The following is a 21,981-nucleotide window of genomic DNA, read 5'->3' on the forward strand; positions in this document are numbered from 1 at the left end:
CAAAAAGTCGCTAACATTTTGAACTATTTCTGTAACTGAGAATGTAAAGGCAATTCAAAACATATTGTCCGATTCAATAATCTTCGAATCGAAATAAAAACAATTGGTAAACATGCTGATCTCTGCATTTAATCACCACAAAAATATTTTCAACTGATATTTTTCCTCATAAACCACTGTTTTGTTATGTTTTGTGAGCACACACATTGTGTCCGCAATGCAAAAATAAAGTGAACTCTAATAAAAAAGAGCGCTAATGAATGAGTTTGTTTTTTATTTATTGTGTAAAAGTATATGAAAAACACATTTGAGAAACATTTTAACAACATAATTAACAACCTTGGTATTCTGTAAACAAATTTTAACAACTTTTGTTAAAAATTTCGTTATAGAAACAACAACAAAATTGTCGACAAAAATGTCCAATATTGGATTTGCCTTTGGTTTGTGTGTATTGAAAGCTCTTGAAGGTTTATCGTCAATTTGTCTACATTTTTACAGAATAGCACAATCATCGTTAAAAAGTTACAGAATAGGCCTACAGGTAGCTGGTGCCTTTTTTCCTGTTCTCCATTCTCCACGTCTCCTAACGTGTCATATCTCTATTTAGATTTTAACAAACACAATTATTTTATGAAGTATCTATAACCTAAATCGCAACACCTTCTAAATTGAACATAATTTTCGTTCTTAATGAACAATTAATTACCCAAATCGTAATCTCTAAATTACAAAAACATACAACAATTTCTGTATTAGTTTCAGTACATAATCTGATAACATAATTGTACTAATTTCCTATTATCTAATCCACAAAATGACAATTAGAGAATTGAATTTCTATAGACTTTCCATTTAGTTGTGATTTATGTAAAAACAAGTACACAAGAAGTAAAGTTCATTAAACGCGATAAAGACAAAAGACATTCATAAGGTGTGACCTTAATTAATTTTATGTGCCACATAAATGTTCGAACAAGAACACCATCTATGCTGCGACCCTTCTTGACTTGTCTACTGCTGCCTCTTTCTACTTATATTCAATACATATGGAACGCAATTAAGTTCAAATTACTGAAACGTGTTAAAATTCAATTTTTATTTGCATCAAATTCTTTTCTTGCTTGTTTCATTTATAGCTTCAAGCAAATTAGGAACACGTAGCTCCAAACAAAGGTATAGTATTATATTTATGTATCATTGCCATTCTGCACCTGTCGTTGCTAAAGGGATACTCGTGTGCGTGTGTTTTGCCATTACAAAGATAATATGAAACCCCATAACTAAATAAATATTGACTTATAGTTGAAAAATTAATTAGTGAGGAATTCTAGGAAAGTCTACTTAAATATTGAAATCTAGTCTCACACGTGGCAAAAAAACAGTATACATTGTTTACTTTATATTATGCTACTACATAGTAGGCAGTAATGTTTGTATTGCCATGGCCACAAGAAAAAAATCAAGTCTAGTTGAAAACGCTATTACGCGCCTTCCAGTATTAATTCCAATCGAATTACATACATTACCGATGGGGAATAATTTTCGATGAGAAAAATTTGAAGAGAATAAAACTAATGTAAGCTCTTTAATTTAATTTAAAGTTAGTGATGTGAAAATATATGATTTTCAGTCGGTGTGTGGTTTAGATTTTATTTCAAAAGAATTCGATGATTCTTCCGTCAAAGCAAACATCACGAATGAAAGCAACCAACACTCAAGAAGTTACTATATACATATTTTAAAAGCTTACTCTAATTATACCCTCCACCAAAATATGGCGGGTATATTAAGTTTGTCATTCCGTTTATAACTCATTGAAATAATAATATGCGACCCTATACAGTATAAATTTTCTTGATCAGCATAAAATTCTATATCGATTTAACCATGTGCGAACGTCTGTTGTGGTCACGCTATTTTCCGAATGAGTTTAGATAAAGGACTGAAATGTTGTACATATATGTCTTGGTCTGAACTTAGGTCATGTTTGATAATGGGCTATATCGGACCACGTTTTTTTTATAGCCCCATTTAACGGTATCGCTTGATTGCAGGTATTTTGACTGTTTTAGCTATATTTTCAGACCGAATGAGGTATAATTTGGACCAGTGGTAAATAAACTTTTTCACCAAAAATTACGGACCACGTTAGTTATATATAATATAATTTCGGGTATTTTGACGTTTGTTCCTAATAGTCAAGCGATTTCTCCACCTACAATTGTAGGCATAGATACTTTAGAAACAGAAAGAAAACTAATTATTCAATGCTATCTCAGGATATTTAGCCCCGGTCGAACTTAATTTTTATACAATAACAATGCAAAATATTCCTCGTAGACCTCCCATTTGGTATACCAAAATTCATATCCCGACGAGAAAAAGCTATTTTGAGATGTGTGTTCTTCCGTCTGCCGGTCCGTCCGTCCATTAAAAATTGTAATCAAACTACAGGCCGCAATTATGAACCGATCGTCACGAAATTTTATATGCAAGTCGGGATCAGACCAGAATAGTTTTTGGTGATGATCGCAAAATATTTTGACGGATTTTGTAGCGGCTCTGAAAGTCGCAATATTAGCCTGATCGGCGTAAAATATAAGTAAGTTTTGGGTTTACGACATGCAAGAAGCTTGCGATTTACCACGAAGATCAGATAATATTTATCGGGTTAAGTTGACCAACACTTTTGTGTGATATTTGGTAAAATTTTTAATACAATGACTATATCCTCATTTTACCCATACATATAAGTTATATTTGATGATGTCCATCATGTTGATATACGTTGTAAGATAACAGTGTAAACATAATCATGCAAGAAGTCGCAGTTGTATTTTAATACTTACCAAATTTTGAAGGAGGTAAGAGTTTTGGTCTTGGAAGAGCCAACTAATTTTGGATAATGATCGGATAGTTTTTAGCTGATGAATTGATCAAACATTTGTGGAAGAAATTTACAAATTTAATTTTTGATCCATATTTAAAATTCTGTAAGACATATTCCGGCAAATTACAAAAACCAAACTTGAAAACCAACTCTTGACCGCTCCCTTAATGTAAATTACATCAATGTAGAGGTAAGATAGTGGAACAACTGTCTAACTAAGTGGGTTTCATTAGTGTGTTGGTTTGTTTTTAAAGAACTACTTTTACCTTCAATGCTACAAAATGTCGTTATCATTACAGTAAAGTTTTGAAATCATTGTAGAGAAATTCCAAGTTTTTTTAAATTGCAGCCAAATCTGTCCGAATGCCCATTATAAAATTAGGGAAACGTCATAAGTTTCCAGCAATGACTGTGTATGTTTGTGCTATATATCGGATATGTTATCGTGTATATCAACTCATGTATGTATTACAGGCTATGTGAAGGTGAAGGTGAAGAGATATGGATAATCGAGCTCCTGTTGCTTTTGTCTAGAAGATTGCGTACCACGGGTGAGCACACGATATAAACTCTAACAGCCTTCTGCAGAACCGAGCCAACAAGTATACTCTTCCTCCCCAAAGGCCTGGGATGGCTCCAACGGAAGGAAACATGGCATTCCTTACATACATACCTACATACCTTAATAACTCTAATCTAATTGCTAATTTGTATATGTATGTACATATCGCTCATTTACTCAAAGAGTGGCACAACTCGAAAAATGCGTTTTCTGAGTTAGCAATTTCTATTTTATCTACGACTTCTCCCTTTTCTTGTGTCAAATGTTCATGCATAAATCTGTAAAACTCAACGAGTTACAGCTCATTGACAACGAGTTTGGTATAATTCAACAAACAAGTTTTTTGAGTTTATGAAGCACTAAAACACGTCAAATCATGCTTGGTCTTGTACAGAAATTTAGCGTTGACACTTGTCTAGCTGTTTGCAATATATGGTCCAAGTAGTTACTTTATTGTTTGGGTAATAATCATTTTAAGTAGGAGGTCAACTTTCGATCGCCAACTTCAAACGTGTTTTTCTCGAAACGGGATTTTTTTGAGATGTGTCACTCTTTGAGTAAATGAGCGATATATACTTTTCCTGTCCACCACGACTATCTTTTCCGTATTTTTTTCTCTTTCAGCACACTACCAGAATGAACACAATGGACCATAGGATCTTCGAGTGGAGCAGTTGTCTATTATCACAACCGCGCCTCCTTTAACCTAACCTATCTTATGCATATATATGTATGACTTGACGGCTAAAATATCTATGTAGCAATCATATAAAAAGAATTCCGTGGAAAACTAGTACCCACATGTAGTGGTGTAGGGTGTCACATGGTCGACTCCGTCCGGCTATAGCTCTCTCTACAAGATTGACCTTTATGACTTTTTCCTAGGCTTTGCCATTTTTGAGATATAGAAGTTGAAATTGGGACAAGAACTGACTGTATCGCCTCCTTACAAAACAATGTCATGTACGGTGCGCCATAACTAACAACTTACAACTTAGGGAAATTTTTACGAAAATATCATAAATGTCAATCTTGCTACTGTAGATAATACGCTTACTTCACAAACGACTAAAAATTTACCATGGAAACTTCCTAATATTTTTTTTTTTTTTTTGCTACCTACGAAAATGCTGTTTATTTCAACTTGTCCAAGTTATATTTTTCAGCAAGAAGACTGATTTCCGCTTCAAGCAATGTTACCTACGAAAATGCTATTTATTTCAACTTTTACAAGTTATATTTTCAGCAGGAAGACTGATTTCGGCTTCAAGCAATGTGCCGACTCCGATTCTGCAACACTGCTTTCAACAACTTGTTGATGTTCGTGGCGGTGAGAAATTGTGAAAAGCGGTATTGACCCATTTTGTTAACTTCGAACACAAGTTTCATTCTGTTCGGTAACTATTATTTTTTCTACCTCCATCAAAATTACGACCGTTTGTAGTCACTTTTGCCATTTCAACATAGTATGACCATAGATAATTTTTAACGTTAACTAAATAAAACAAATTACGTAGTTAAGATATTACAAATTACACAGGTATATAATATATCTACCAACATTTCTCTTTAAAGTTCCTCCACCAAATGCATCACAATACAACATTAAGAGATAACGGTTGATAATGAAATTTTACTAAGACTAAAGCGTGCACGACGAATTGTGTTGTTCGCCTGGCATTCTAACGAACAACAAATATTGACTATCCCCTATGATAATGGGATATGTGGAAATTTTACAACAACACAAATATTCCTTCATATGCATTGTTAGTTGGTTGGTTCGTCGGGCTATTATTTTGTTGTGATGTTCTTTGTCAAGAAGTGGTCATTATAGTTTATGGTGTTATGACAGCTCGACAGTAATATAAAGCTCCTGACTTTGTAGTTGGTTGCTCATTTATGCCACACATGCTATCAAAAACACGAAATAATGCAGACGCACACAAATTTTGTGTGTGTTTGTGCTACTCATGTTGCGTGCCTAAGTTTTCAAACAAATAATGGTCACCAGGTTCCGGTAGGAGTAAAGTGATTGAGTCAGTGTAGTGCATTGAGTCAGTGAGTAGTGTGTGTGCATTTTTGATATTAGGACATATGTAGGTAATGGGTTTGATGTGTGTGTGGGGCAAATTACTGTCGATTGTTTTTCTAATTTCTGTAATTCACCAATTCGCTTCAATTAGCATTGCCATTATGTTCAATTTAAACAAAGTTGGAGAGAAATAATTTCGCCTTCATTGAGGTTTAGTGGGAGTTTTTTTAATTATTCCCAAATTTAAGATGGTTACGTACTTTTATAACCCTATGTTTTGTATGTTTTACGTTTGTAACGAATTGAAAAATCATTTGCGACTCTATAAAGTCTACAGTAGCTCCAAGCGAAGTTCGTAAAGCTAATGCAATTTATTTAATTATACCCTACACCACTATGTGGTAAGGGGTATTATGTCTTTGTGCATTTGTATGTAACATACAAAAGGAAGCGAGATAGACCCATAGTTCCTTCTAGGGATATACATAGAATCACTTTCTGAGTCGATTTATGCATGTCCGTCCGTCCGTTCGCAACATACAGGTCGCATTTGTTGACCGATTTCGCTGAAAATTGGGGAATACCATTTTTTTAGCCGTCGGAAGATCAAGTTCGAAGATGGGCTTTATCGGTTTAAGTTTTGGTATAGCCCCCATATATATTTTCGGCCGATTTCACGTATTTTCTGTAACACACACGCTATATATGTCCGATTTCGATGAAATTTGGAATGTGTAACTGAATTTAGTCTAAAAATAAATGTGCCAAATTATATAGAAATCGGTTCAGATTTGGATATAGCTCCCATATATGTTCGCCCGATTTCACGTATGCGATGTACCAATCACGCTATATATTTCCGATTTCGATGAAATTTGGAATGTGTGACTGAATTCAGTCTAGAAATAAATGTGCCAAATTATATCGAAATCGGTTCAGATTTGGATATAGCACCCATATATATTTCAGCCGATTTCACGTATGCGATGTACCAATCACGCTATATACGTCCGATTTTAATGAAATTTGGAATGTTTGACTGAATTTGGTATAGAAATAAGTGTGCCAAATTATATAGAAATCGGTTCAGATTTGGATATAGCTCCCATATATATTTTCGGCCGATTTCACGTATTTTCTGTACTAAACACGCTATATATTTCCGATTCCGATGAAATTTGGATGTGTGACTGAATTCAGTCTAGAAATAAATGTGCCAAATTATATCGAAATCGGTTCAGATTTGGAAACAAGAAACAAAGGGAACTGATGAGATCCAGTGGCGTGGATCGAAACTAGTCTTCCTTGCCTTACCCCTTGGCGAACAATGCCAAACCTTCTCCACTAATAAACTTGTTGTTTTAAATATTAAAACAACAAAAGGGATTAAGCCAGACTATTTTGAAAAATCAAAATTGTAACAGCTATCCCAATTAAATAAACGCCACCAATGTTCTATTTGAGAAACACTGGCACGGTTTTGTGTGTTGTTGGTATATAAGCTACCAAACAGCATTTGGGTATGTGCATTTGTTGAAAAATCAACGACACATACGAGTGGAAGAAGGTTTGCTTTGTTTCGTAAACACTTTCGTCGGAGTTGTGTTAGGTTACCAAAGAAAAACTTCTCATTGAAGGTTTTTCTTTGTTTACGTTTATACTTCGAGCTGACGATTGATGTTTGGGTATAAAAAGTTCCTTGTTGAAGAAGTTATTGAAAAATAACTTCGGTGGAGAATATCCACAAACAAGAAACAAAGGGAACTGATGAGATCCAGTGGCGTGGATCGAAACTAGTCTTCCTTGCCTTACCCCTTGGCGAACAATGCCAAACCTTCTCCACTAATAAACTTGTTGTTTTAAATATTAAAACAACAAAAGGGATTAAGCCAGACTATTTTGAAAAATCAAAATTGTAACAGCTATCCCAATTAAATAAACGCCACCAATGTTCTATTTGAGAAACACTGGCACGGTTTTGTGTGTTGTTGGTATATAAGCTACCAAACAGCATTTGGGTATGTGCATTTGTTGAAAAATCAACGACACATACGAGTGGAAGAAGGTTTGCTTTGTTTCGTAAACACTTTCGTCGGAGTTGTGTTAGGTTACCAAAGAAAAACTTCTCATTGAAGGTTTTTCTTTGTTTACGTTTATACTTCGAGCTGACGATTGATGTTTGGGTATAAAAAGTTCCTTGTTGAAGAAGTTATTGAAAAATAACTTCGGTGGAGAATATCCACAAACAAGAAACAAAGGGAACTGATGAGATCCAGTGGCGTGGATCGAAACTAGTCTTCCTTGCCTTAACCCTTGGCGAACAATGCCAAACCTTCTCCACTAATAAACTTGTTGTTTTAAATATTAAAACAACAAAAGGGATTAAGCCAGACTATTTTGAAAAATCAAAATAGCACCCATATATATTTTCGGCCGATTTCGCGTATTTGCTGCTCCAAACACGCTATATAAGTCGGATTTCAATATTATTTGGAATGTGTGACTGAATTCGGTCTGGAAATAAATGTTCCAAATTATATCAAAATCGGTTTAGATCTGGATATAGCTCCGATTTATATTTTACATATTCACAGTGGTGTAGGGTATCATATAGTCGGCCACGCCCGACTTTGATCCTTTCCTTACTGGTTTTATTATATCTACGACGCAAAAAGCTATATGAAGAAAATATTTACGCTGTTTTTTAGTACAGCACAATTAAAAAAAAAAAAAAAAACGAAATAAGAACCTAATTAACCCGCGCGTTGTGTAAAAAATTATATTAGCTAAAATACTAAGAATTATAGCACCAAGCAAAAGTCGTACAGCAATTATAAAGACAAAATATTTGTTAATTCTGCAATCGATTTAGACTGTTTTTATTTTATATAAGGTCACGTTCCGCAAAGAACTTGTTGAAATGAAACAAGTAAGAACGGCTTTAAGTTCAGCCAGGTCGAAACTGCTATACCCTTCACCACGAAGTGCATTGAAGTGAAATGGAACAATTAGTTTTCTTTCGTTTATTAAGAAGACTAAATACCGAATTTCAGCAAGATCGGTAAAACAATGTGGCTAACGTTAAAAACAATTCTGGAAACAGAAATTCGTTACATGGGTGCTATATCAAAACGTCGATATATAGACTCAAAGAAGACTAAATAACAAGTTTTCGATATTTCGGTAAAACCTTCAAAATAGATCTGGATATAGCTCCGATTTATATTTTACATATTCACAGTGGTGTAGGGTATCATATAGTCGGCCACGCCCGACTTTGATCCTTTCCTTACTGGTTTTATTATATCTACGACGCAAAAAGCTATATGAAGAAAATATTTACGCTGTTTTTTAGTACAGCACAATTAAAAAAAAAAAAAAAAAACGAAATAAGAACCTAATTAACCCGCGCGTTGTGTAAAAAATTATATTAGCTAAAATACTAAGAATTATAGCACCAAGCAAAAGTCGTACAGCAATTATAAAGACAAAATATTTGTTAATTCTGCAATCGATTTAGACTGTTTTTATTTTATATAAGGTCACGTTCCGCAAAGAACTTGTTGAAATGAAACAAGTAAGAACGGCTTTAAGTTCAGCCAGGTCGAAACTGCTATACCCTTCACCACGAAGTGCATTGAAGTGAAATGGAACAATTAGTTTTCTTTCGTTTATTAAGAAGACTAAATACCGAATTTCAGCAAGATCGGTAAAACAATGTGGCTAACGTTAAAAACAATTCTGGAAACAGAAATTCGTTACATGGGTGCTATATCAAAACGTCGATATATAGACTCAAAGAAGACTAAATAACAAGTTTTCGATATTTCGGTAAAACCTTCAAAATACCGATAATCAAAAGGTACGCTTATATGGGGTATATAAGAACCCGCGGACCTATCAGTATAGGAATGTCTTCTGGAATATTTTATAAACCCATGGAAGACTAAATAACAAATTTCAGTCTTTGGGAGGGATTGACCGAGTATTTACCCAAATGTTGGGTAAAAACTCTTTAACTGGCGAACCACTTGGCGTGGCCTCACGAAATTTGGCTCAAATCTTACTTATGTCAAGAGAATATCTGGTATTGAAAATGGGGTATCTGGGTTCATTTTTTGATATAGCCCACATATAACCGTACCTCCCGATTTAAAGGTATTTTTCACCTATTAGCCACATTTTACAACCAAATTGGCTGTAATTTGGCACAGTGAGTCCTCAATGAGTATAAAATATCTTTGCAAAATTTTGTCAACGTAGGTCCACGTTTTCTTATAGCCCCCATATAAGGGTACCCCGATTTCGAGTATTTACCCAAACCTTGGGTAAAAACTCTTTAACTGCCGAACCACTTGACGTAGACTCACGAAATTTGGCTCAAATCTTACTTATATCAAGAGAGCATCTGGCATTGAAAATTGAGTTTCTGGGTCTATGTTTTGATATAGCTCCCATACAACCGTACCTCCCGATTTAAGGTATTTTTCACCTATTAGCCACATTTTACATCCAAATTGGCTGTAATTTGGCACAGTGAGTTCTCAATGAGTATAAAATATCTTTGCAAAATGTTGTCAACGTAGGTCTACCTTTTCTTATAGCCCCCATATAAGGGTACCCCGATTTCGAGTATTTACCCAAACCTTGGGTAAAAACTCTTTAACTGTCGAACCACTTGACATAGCCTCACGAAATTTGGCTCAAATCGTACATATATCAAGAGAACATCTGGGTCCATGTTTTCAGATAGCCCCCATATAACCGTACCTCCCGATTTCAGAAACCCATATTGGGGCTACATGAAAACGTGGATTTACGTCGACAATTATTTGCAAGGATATTTTATACATATTAGGAAATCACTGTACCAAATTACAGTCAGTATGATTGTAAAAAAATACCTTACATCGGGAGGTACGGCTATATGGGGGCTATATCAAAACATGGACCCAGGGACTCCATTTTCACTATTCAAATAAGAAAGATTTGAGCCAAATTTTGTTAGACTACGTCAAGTGGTTCGACAGTTAAAGAGTTTTTACCCACTTTTGGGTAAATACTCGAAATCGAGGTACCCTTATATGGGGGCTACAAGAAAACGTGGACCTACGTTAACAAATGTTTGCATGGATATATTAAACTCATTGAGGACTCACTGCGCCAAATTACAGCCCATTTTGTTGTAAAATGTGGCTAATAGATTAAAAATACCTTAAATCGGGAGGTACGGCTCTATGGGGGCTATTCCAAAACATGGACCCAGGGATTCCATTTGCAATACCTTTAATACTATTGATATAAGAAAGTTTTGAGCCAAATTTTGTAAGCATACGTCAAGTGGTTCGGCTGATAATGAGTTTTTACCCAATATTTGGGTAAATACTCGAAATCGGGGTACCCTTATATGGGGGCTATAAGAAAACGTGGACCTACGTTGACAAATTTTTGCAAGGATATATTAAACTCATTGAGGACTCACTGCGCCAAATTATAGCCCATTTGGTTGTAAAATGTGGCTAATAGATTAAAAATACCTTAAATCGGGAGGTACGGCTATATGGGGGCTATACCAAAACATGGACCCAGGGACTCCATTTTCTATACCTTTAATACTATTGATATAAGAAAGTTTTGAGCCAAATTTTGTCAGCCTACGTCAAGTGGTTCGGCAGATATAGGATTTTTACCCAACATTTGGGTAAATACTCGGGTATTTACCCAAGTATTTACCCACTTGTTTAAAGTATTGTAAAACTGTCTATTTTGAAACGATTTCACAACCTATACCCAAGAATTGGGTGTAAGATGTTGTATTGGCGATTCAATATAGTAAATACCCAAATAAATACCCAGGAATGGGTATTTACCCGGTAAATATCATCTCTAATAATACCGAAAATCGGGAGGTACCGTTCTATGGGGGCTATATGAAGGCGTGAACCTATACCAACAAATTTCAGCCATGTCGGTGTGATAATGAGGAAAAAACCTTCAAAATACCGAAAATCGGGAGGTACATTCTATGGGGGCTATATGAAGGCGTGAACCTATACCGACAAATTTCGTATGGGAAATTTAGACCCCTAAATGAAGACCAAGTACAAAACTTTGCCATTTCGATGGATTATTGTGACCACAACCTTCAAAATACCGGAAATTGGGAGGTGCTATATCAAAACGTGGACCAATATAGCCCATTTGCAATACCAAATATGCTAGGAATAATATAATACTCTATACCAAATGACAAAGCTCTATCTATCTGTATCCTGATTTCAACAGAGGGACGGATGGACGGACATCGTTATATCGACTGATCAAGAATATATATACTTTATTGGGTCTCCGATGAATATTTCGATGTGTTCCAAACGGAATGACAAATTTAATTATACCCTCCATATTATGGTGGAAGGTATACAAATTACACTTTTAGAAGAAAAGCAAGTAGGAAAAGCGTTAAGTTCGGTCGGGCCGAACTTTTTATACCCTCCACCACAAATTTCAACCATTTTGGTGGATTAATGTGGCCACAACCTTAAAAATACCGAATATCGGAAGGTACCGTTTTTTGGGGGCTATGTTATGGCGTAGACCTATACCTAAAAATTTCTGGGGGAAAGTTTTATACCCCCAACGAAGACTAAATACCAAATTTCAGCCATCTCGGTGTGTTAATGAGGCCAAAACCTTCAAAATACCGAAAATCGGGAGATATCGTCCTATGGGGGCTATATCAAAACGTGGACCTATATAAACATTTTATGGTAGAAATGTTTTCTAACCTCTGGAAATACAAAATACAAAGTCAAAATATATTAAAATGACGCGTACTTTGTATGGGGCGTTACCTGTTATACCAAAACGTGGACCTATATAAACCAACTTGGGTAGGAATGTTTTTTGGCCTCTGGAGACACAAAAAATTAGAAATGTTTTCTAACCTCTGGAAATACAAAATACAAAGTCAAAATATATTAAAATGACGCGTACTTTGTATGGGGCGTTACCTGTTATACCAAAACGTGGACCTATATAAACCAACTTGGGTAGGAATGTTTTTTGGCCTCTGGAGACACAAAATACCAAATTTCAACCAATTCGGTGGTAAAATGCGACAAAAATCTTAAAATTCTTTAGAACGACGACTCGTCACGCGTCTTTTTGTATGGGGGCTATACGAAAGCGTGAACCTATATAGGCCGCTTTCAATACCAAAAGTCCTACGTACATATAATAGATTTTCCCAAAATTTCATCCACCTAGGTCAATCCGCTCGGACGCTAGAGTGATTTCCACAGATTTCACCATAATTATTTCAGAAAATTTTTGTATCGAACGTACATCTCCTTAATATATTAGTGTCGAAACCCGCATAAAAATATTTGTTTGTATCCGGAAATAAGAAATTCTGTGTAAAACTCGTAAAAACGATTTTGAGCTATATCTCAAGAACAAGAGCTGGTGGAGAAAAACCGCGACCGGATTTGAAAATAACTCGCCGATGTCATTTAGAAACAGCAAAAACTTCGGTTGAAACATTGAATTTTGTTGAGCAGTGTTATCCACAAGAAAATATTTTTCATTTAATTTTTGAATTACACTGTGACACAAAAAGGAACTCAAAGTCTGGGGGGTGGAAAATTTCTTTTGAATATGAAAGCACTTGATGAGTATACTAAGAACCCAAAAGGAAATTTTCGCCATAGGTCAAGTTTCTGAGATATCGCGCGATGAAGTTTTTGATTTTTTTCCCTATAATACTTGGTAAAATAGCTCCATATCTCTATTTGGCGTTGTTGTAGCTTCATTTTGAGGTGACATGTCTGCAGTAAAATCGATTGACGAATCTTTTTGTAGAACATTTCATTCTTCTAACTCAATGCCTTTGTTGTCAATCAAATTAAATTAATTCGTTTCTGAAAACTTTGTTAGTTGCAGTTCTAGAACAAAAAAACCGATTTCTTAAACCGTTTTAAGGAAAAATATCAGTACGCGCAAATATGGAGATCAAAGGCTGGGGGGTGAACAATTCTTTTTGGCGATGAAAGTCGATGAAGATAATAATACGAACGCAGAAGGACAGTTACGCCGTAGGTCAAACTTCTGAGTTATAGCGAAATGAATTCCTTCTTGACAAACTATACATACCTACATGACAAAAAAACAAGCGAAATTTGATCGCGTCATAACTCAGAAGTTTGACCTACGGCGTAACTGTCCTTCTGCGTTCGTATTATTATCTTCATCGACTTTCATCGCCAAAAAGAATTGTTCACCCCCCAGCCTTTGATCTCCATATTTGCGCGTACTTATATTTTTCCTTAAAACGGTTTAAGAAATCGGTTTTTTTGTTCTAGAACTGCAACTAACAAAGTTTTCAGAAACGAATTAATTTAATTTGATTGACAACTCTATAAGCTTTTTAACGGTAGTCATATAAGTTTAATCGGTTACTTAAAACCGGTTCAAAAATCCGTTTTAATGTCGGAATATCCGGATCAAAAATTGAGATAACCGGATCTATCCTCTAAGAAAATTTGTTATTAACGTGTTCACCATTACAAGAGCTATTTGTGGTAAATATTTCAGAAGCACCCCAGATGTCTACATAAGCAATAACCAACTGTTATGTCTACATACCAATAAATAACCAATGCCGAATATACAGAAAAACAAAACATAGTTTATTTCTGAACCAAAACCGATTAAATGTCAAAAAGGACAATGAAAATGTGACAGAATCGATTAGCTGTCAAAGAGAACCGTGGCTAAAATCTTCTGATCAACATTTTTGTAGAATATTTGGATGCTGAAAAATCTCATCTTGTGGTACTTTCACTACGGTTTAAGAAATAAAGGACGAAAAGGACATGAAAGGCATTGAGTTAGAAGAATGAAATGTTCTACAAAAAGATTCGCCAATCGATTTGACTGAAGACATGTCACCTCAAAATGAAGCTACAACAACGCCAAATAGAGATATGGAGCTATTTTACCAAGTATTATAGGGAAAAAATCAAAAACTTCATCGCGCGATATCTCAGAAACTTGACCTATGGCGAAAATTTCCTTTTGGGTTCTTAGTATACTCATCAAGTGCTTTCATATTCAAAAGAAATTTTCCACCCCCCAAAAATGCTGCTGCACCGTGTTATTTGACATATTTTAGATTTTTTCTCAATACACACCAAAGTATTGGATAATGTTGCAGTTTTAATTTTCAATATCTGCTGAATCGAAAAAATTGTTTTTGTAATGTTGAATAAATTATTTTCTCATTTCGTTTCATAAAAATAACACTATACAACACTGAAAATGCAAACAACTCAAGTATGCATTTTTTGAAAGCACATATTGAGACTATAGGTTTTGTCCTGTCAGATCCAGTTCGGATGTTATGGCCTCATCTAAACCGGGCTAGAAGTACAGTTTTTTTGCATTTATCGCGCCTTTATCTCAGAAACGATTAGAAGTTTGGCCTTGCTGTCTTTGGCAATAGTGTAGCCCTAAGCTAGTAGAACTTATATTTTGAACAGACTACATAAGAAAAACTCCATCTAGGGCATCAAAATCGATAAAATATAGAAAATAGTTGCTGATAATCTGGTCAGTATCAGTTGAAATATTGGGAGTTGTACCAAGTAACCTTTTGCAGAAATCTTCCAAATGAAGTTCCCAACAATTATTCAGATCATTCTGACACTCTACAATACGTACACTTTATTGTCGCATTTCTGATTTCACCACATTATTGAAGTATTTATTAAATGGTCGTTGACAAATATGCTGAAAACTACGTGATAGAGGCATTTTACAACAATGACATGTCCTGATATTCTTTTTTTTCGTGGGTAAGTCCTACATCTTACGATGACCCACTAAATTGACGGCTTGACACGATAACTGTCAAAAGGAATGACTTCCAAAACTAGGCCCACTTCCAAAATTCTTTAGGGTATCTTCTCCACAAAAGTGTAAAACTTTTGCGCTCTTATCGAAGTAAAATTTATGATATATTCGCAACGGCTACAATCGTGCAGTTTTATATGTTTTGATATTTTTGTCGGGAAGTTAATATGTCCAAAAAAGGTCACGAAATTCTAAAACTCCCTGACTACACAATTTTTAGGACCAAGATTTTGGTTATGAATCCCGTATTCGATCTGTCTTTAGATAAAAGTCTCGACTCACACAGGCTTAGGTTATATCTATGTCGGCAAACCCGACAGATACTTTTTTACTTGTTTTCGAGAAAACAAAAGTTATGAATTTTCATAAGTTTGCCTGACTACACAATTTTTAGGACAAAGATTTTGGTTATGAATCCCGTATTCGATCTGTCTATAGATAAGAGTCTCGACTCACACGGGCTGGAGGTATATCTATGTCGGAAAACCCGACAGATATTTTTTTACTTGTTTTCGAGAAAACAAAAGTTTTCATAAGTTTGCCGACAGAAGTGCTTAATCGTTGTTCATAGTCCTTGGAAAGTTTTAATGTAATCGAGTTCATAAACATCTAATCGTACAATTAAGATAGAAATAACAACCATTGCTATATCAGTTAGAGTTTTATCGACTTAACCTATTTTGTCAGGACTTAGCTAAAATTTTGCCAAGCCCGAATGTGGGTAGTCTCAAACAGTAGAATTCGGAGTGTATGAGTCGCAGTTTTTTTGTTTGTATACCCTATACCACAATGTGGAAAATGGTATTATAAGTTTGTTTTGGTAAAAATTCATGTAACACCGCGAAATATTCGTCGGAGACCCCCAATGTGGTATACCAATCTTCATATCTCGACGAGATAAAGCGATTTTGAGATGTGTGTCCGTCCGTCTGTCCATTATAAATTGTAAACACGCCCCAGGCCGCAATTATGAACCGATCGTCACGAAATTTTGTATGGAGGTCGGGTTCAGATCAGAATAGATCCCTATTCTTATTGGTGATGATCGTGAAATATTATGCGGGTGAAATGGACTAAAAACATAATATTTATCCAATATTCTAGCGGCTCTGTAGGTCTCAATAATAGTCCGATCAACGCGTAATTTTAAATAAGGTAAGAGTATATCACAAAGGAGAAGCTTGCAATTAGTGATGGCGATCGGATAATATCCCAGCAAAATTAATTGGAAGTAGTGCAATGTAGACTAGTTCTTTCACGGCATGTTTTTATGCAGTTCAAACGGAGTCGTGAAAAAGGCACTCCATTCCTCACATTTTAACCGCATTTGGATGCAATCCAGAGAATCACATCCATTTGTCACATTTTAACAACATCCGGAGGCAGTTCAACGGAGTCGTGAAAAAGGCACTCCAATTCCTCACAATTTAACAGCATCCGGATGCAGTGCAAACGGAGTCGTGAAAAAGGCACTTCGTTCACTACATTTTATTAGCAGTTGTTAGAGATCCCTACATGTACATAAATCAGTTTGTACATCTCTACAGGCAGCGGAATACATTTCCAAAAAGGGATAATCGTGTTAACATTTCCAAACATTTGTTAATACAAACTAAATAATATTTAATTTGTGAACATTTTTCCGGTCACTCACGAGAAGAAAATTTCCCAATGGAGTGCTGTTGGAGTACATGTCGAAATCTTAACTGGTGATGGAAAGACAATACCAAACCCACTTAGCAGATGAAGCAAAAAAGCTTGGATTAAATGAAGAGCGGAGGAAACACACATGTTTGCGATTGAATTCAATAGAGAATATTCATAATTTGTGTTAATTTAATAAAGTTATTAATATTTTTGTTTTACACAAATAATAAATGCTTTTTATTTTGTTATTCAAAACACGTGCTCTGGACTGCCTCCTATTTTACCCCAAAGGGTCAGTTAAAATGCAATGCCAAAGGGTCAGTTAAAATGCAGTGCCAAAGGTTCACTTAAATGCAATGCCAAAGGGTCAGTTAAAATGCGGTGCAATGGAGTGCCTCTTTCCGGGGTCACTCCCTTGTAAAAATCATGAGTGAAAATGCATAATTTGATGCACTTCCAAATCACTTGTACATATCATTTAACTGCCTCTTTGGAGGCAAACTTTTCACTGGGATTTAGAGGGTTAAATGGACCAAAACTTTTGTGTGAAAATTGTGAAAATTTTTAATATACAGCTTATATCTTAATTCCTGGAAGTGACATTCCGGTCAAGTGAGATATACTTGAAAGTGGAACGCTTGACCTTTCAATTGATGCCAATTATGTTGGTGTGCATGATCAGATAACAGAGTTACAGCCTAATATATTTCGTTATTTGTTTGTAGTGTAATAATAAACTCAGTAGAAGTCGCAATTATACATCAATAGTCACGAAATTTTGCACCGGGTAAGAGTATAGGTCGAAAAAGATGCCTACAATTTTGAATGATGATCTGATATTCTATAGCGGGTGAAATGGACCATTACTTTTGTATGAAAAATATAAAAATTTTATTTTTCGTCGATATTTTAATTCCTTGAGGACATATATATTTCGCAAAGTAGCCTACATATGGGAAAAAACTACTGGCCCTTCCTCTGATGTAAATTGCAATAAAGTGTTTGCTAGATAACGGGCCTACTGCCAAATATATAATGGGTTCTGTGTAGAGAACCTCATTTTTATCCCGTGCTACCCATGCTAACACCACGAAATATTCGTCCTAGACCCCTTATTTGGTATGCCGAAATTCATATCTCGACGCGATAAAGCGACTTAGCGATGTGTGTTCGTCCATTAAAAATTGTAAACAAGCTTAAGGCTGCAATTATGGTCCGATTGTAACGAATTTTTTAAGGAGGTTGGGTTCGGGCCGGAATAGAAATGATTAGTTTTTAGTGATGATCGTGAAATGTTCAGGGGATGAAATGGACCAAAAACAAAATTTTAAACAATTTTGTAGCGGGAATTCTCGGTTTTTTTGGCTACGGGATTTTCCCGGGAAATAAAATCATATTTCCCGGAAAATCGGGAAATATCTATTTACATTTATCACAACTGATATTAAATGAATGAATAAACTGTGTAAAAAGTAAAGAACCTATGATGAGAAGTTATATGCCCGTCTATTTTATACCATAGAATCAAAACTTGATTAGATTTTACAGAATCAGGAAATAGCAAATGACAAGCGCCCAATGCCTAGGTGGGAGTAAAGGGAATAAAATAATAAATAGGAAACGACAAACGAGTTGGAAATAACTTTAGTCCACAAAAGTCTGTTTTATCAGGGAAACAGTTATAAGAGCCGCACCAAAAACTTGAACTATAACAACGCATTTTTGTCCTGCTTCATATAACTACTAAAGAATATTTTTTTTAAAGTCCCATAAAAACATATTTTTCAAAATATTATATTTTCGGGGTCCATAAAACAGGATTTTCTGATTAAAAACTTCATTTTTGAGCCAAATCTCTGTTCATCGAGCGATTTCATTAGCATTGAATAATGAAAATGGTCAGTGTGCGCTTAATCCGGACAATATGGTAACTGAGACGCGAATTCATACTCAAATCCATGCATTTTTCCATAATTTTTGCGTTTATTCTCGATGGAGCGAAAACGTGTCACCATTTTTCGCAACGGAACTCTCTGAAAAAGTTGCTCTGCGTCTCTAAAAATGAGACTGCCATTGTATTTCATATATGTAATTATGGGAAGATGGAAAAATCACGGAATGATTAATCCACCCTCGTATTTTAAAATTTTCCCGGGAAATCCCGGATTCCCAGGAATGACGATTTTGTGATTCCCGTTTCCCGGGAATGATAAAAACCGGGAAAACCCAAAACCCTATCTGTAGGTCAAAATAAAAACCCACAAAATTTTAAACAAAGTTTGAGTTTATGATGAAGAAGAAGCGTACAAACCAACGTGAAGATCAGATAATAATAATAATTGGTAAAAATTTCAATAACGTAGCGGTTAAACAACGGAAGTAGTAGTACTACATAAGTGGGTTTCATTACATTTTGTTTGTGTGAACCAAATTTTCCTTTCCTGCTACAAAAATGTCTTTGTTATGCTAGATAACTTTTTTCTTTTGGTTATAAGTAATATACATTACATCTCTGATATTTGATAATTACATTTTCACAATCATTCAAAAGAAGTTCCGTGGAGAGCGATTGTCCAGAGATAGTGGAATAGGGTATCACATGGTCGGCTCCGTCCGACTATAGACTTTTCTTACTTGTTTTTTTCTAAATTCCTTTTGATCGATGGTATGAAACATACCATAAATGTAATTTTATGAATTTTTTAGTTGGCTTGCATGGTCTCTATTAAAATAGTAAAGTTTTGGTGTTTTTATGGCATAAACGAACTTTATTTTCTTACAATAGCTGGCAGTGTTTGATTAGAAATGTTTGGTACAAGTCTAATCAGTACTCGCGGCTTCGAGTTATTCCTTTTTTTGGTATGGCGACTTACTGAACGTGTTCTGACATGGTTCATTTTCAATTCTAAACATTCAAAGACTAATTTATTATATTCTCTTCCAAATTATAAACTTATATCTAAAATATTGTAAACTCTCTCTATTGAAATTATATACTTTGTGTAAAATCAAAATTTCATGATTTTTGGTAACCGAAATGAAATCCTGCGTACGTCCCTGTCTACACTATAACAGTACCTCCCGATTTGAGGAATTTCGAAGTTTTTAACTACATTTTTCGCCTAAATTTGCTTTAATTGATAACTATGATTCTCAGAATATTTCATGGCGTAGGGTATTAAAAGTTCGATCCGACTGAACTGGACGCTCTATATAGCCTCCACTATAATATGGAGGGTACGATTAAGTCTGTCATTCCGTTTGTAACAATTCGAAACTGATCAGCATAAAAATTAAAGTCGATATAACCATGTCCGTCCGTCCATTGAAATCAAGGTACAGCTCGCATTTTTTTCTCAATGAAAATGAGCTATAACGGTTTACGTTTTGATAAAGCCCGGTACCTCTCGACTTTCGGTATTTTGAAGGTTAGCCTCAAGAAATGGTTAAAATTTGGTACTTAGTCTTCGTTGCAGATAAAAAACTTTGCACATGATATTTTTCCGAATAGGTCTTCATGTAATTCCAAAGGAGCGATACCTCCCGATTTTCTGTATTTTGAAGGTTGTGGACTCAATATCCCACAGAAATGACTGAAATTTGGTATTTAGTCTTCGTTGGGGTATACAATTTTCCATTTGAAACTTGTTCGATTAGGTTCACTTCTTTATATAGCCCTCGCAGAGCTGTACCACCCGATTTTCGGAATTTTGAAGGTTGTGGCCTCAATATACCACCGAAATGTCTGAAATTTGGTATTTAGTCTTCGTTGGGGTAAAAAACTTTACACTTGAAACTTGTTCGTATAGGTTCACTTCTTTATATAGCCCCCGCAGAGCTGTGCCACCCGATTTTCGGAATTTTGAAGGTTGTGGCCTCAATATCCCACCGAAATGGCTGAAATTTAATATTTAGTCTTCGTTGGGGTAAAAAAACTTTCCACTTGAAACTTCTTTATATAACCCCCGCAGAGCTGTACCACCCGATTTTCGGTATTTTGAAGGTTGTGATCTTAATATCCTATTGAAATGGCTGAAATTTGGTATTTAGTCTTTCGTGGGGTATTAAACTTTCCACGTGATATTTGTCGGTGTAGGTCAAAGTCTTTATATAGCTCCATTGAGTGGTACCTCCCGATTTTCTGTACTTTGAAGATTGTGGCCTAGAATATTCCAATGAAGTGGCTGAAGTTTAGTATTTAGTTTTCGCTGGGGGTATGCAACTGTTCAGCAGAAATTTTTGGGAGCAGATCCACATTTTCATATAGCCCCCATAGAACGGTTCCTCCCGATTTTCGGTATTTTGACGGTTGTGTCCTAAATATCCATCCGAAATTGTTGAAATTTGGCACTTAGTCTTTGTTATGGGTATACCACTTTCCACTTTGGGACACTGATTTTCAGTATTTAGAAAGTTTAACAATATTTGGCCAAAAATCGAACTGTTTTGGATTTTCAATGGTTAGAAAACTTCAATGCAGAAATTAATCAATATGAATTCATTATCATCAGTAAAGATATTCTGCTCCTCCAAAAGATGCTATAGCATCATATTTGAATGAATATTAACAATATCGGCTAATGTTTTGGTATAACCCCTTTATAGCGTTACCTCCTGATTTTCAGTATTTTGAGGATTTAAGCTACATGTTCTGATTAATTAATTGATCCTCCTGAAATAATTATTAATTTAATATCCTCTATGCCTACAAGTTGGGCGGAGCCGACTATAAGATACCCTATATCACAATGATTTAAAATTAAATATTCCAGACATTTTTTCTAGATAAGATTGAGTCACATTTTCAATATTTCATCAAATATCTGTCTAATTTTGTGTTTGGTCCGCAAAAATATATGTGGGAGCTATATCCAAATCTGAACCGATTTCAATTTAATTTGGCAAAATTACTTCTAGTCAAAACTCGGT

Source organism: Musca autumnalis, unplaced genomic scaffold (assembly GCF_047663935.1).
Source record: "Musca autumnalis isolate F117 unplaced genomic scaffold, ASM4766393v1 scaffold_1, whole genome shotgun sequence".
Taxonomy (NCBI): Eukaryota; Metazoa; Arthropoda; class Insecta; order Diptera; family Muscidae; genus Musca; species Musca autumnalis.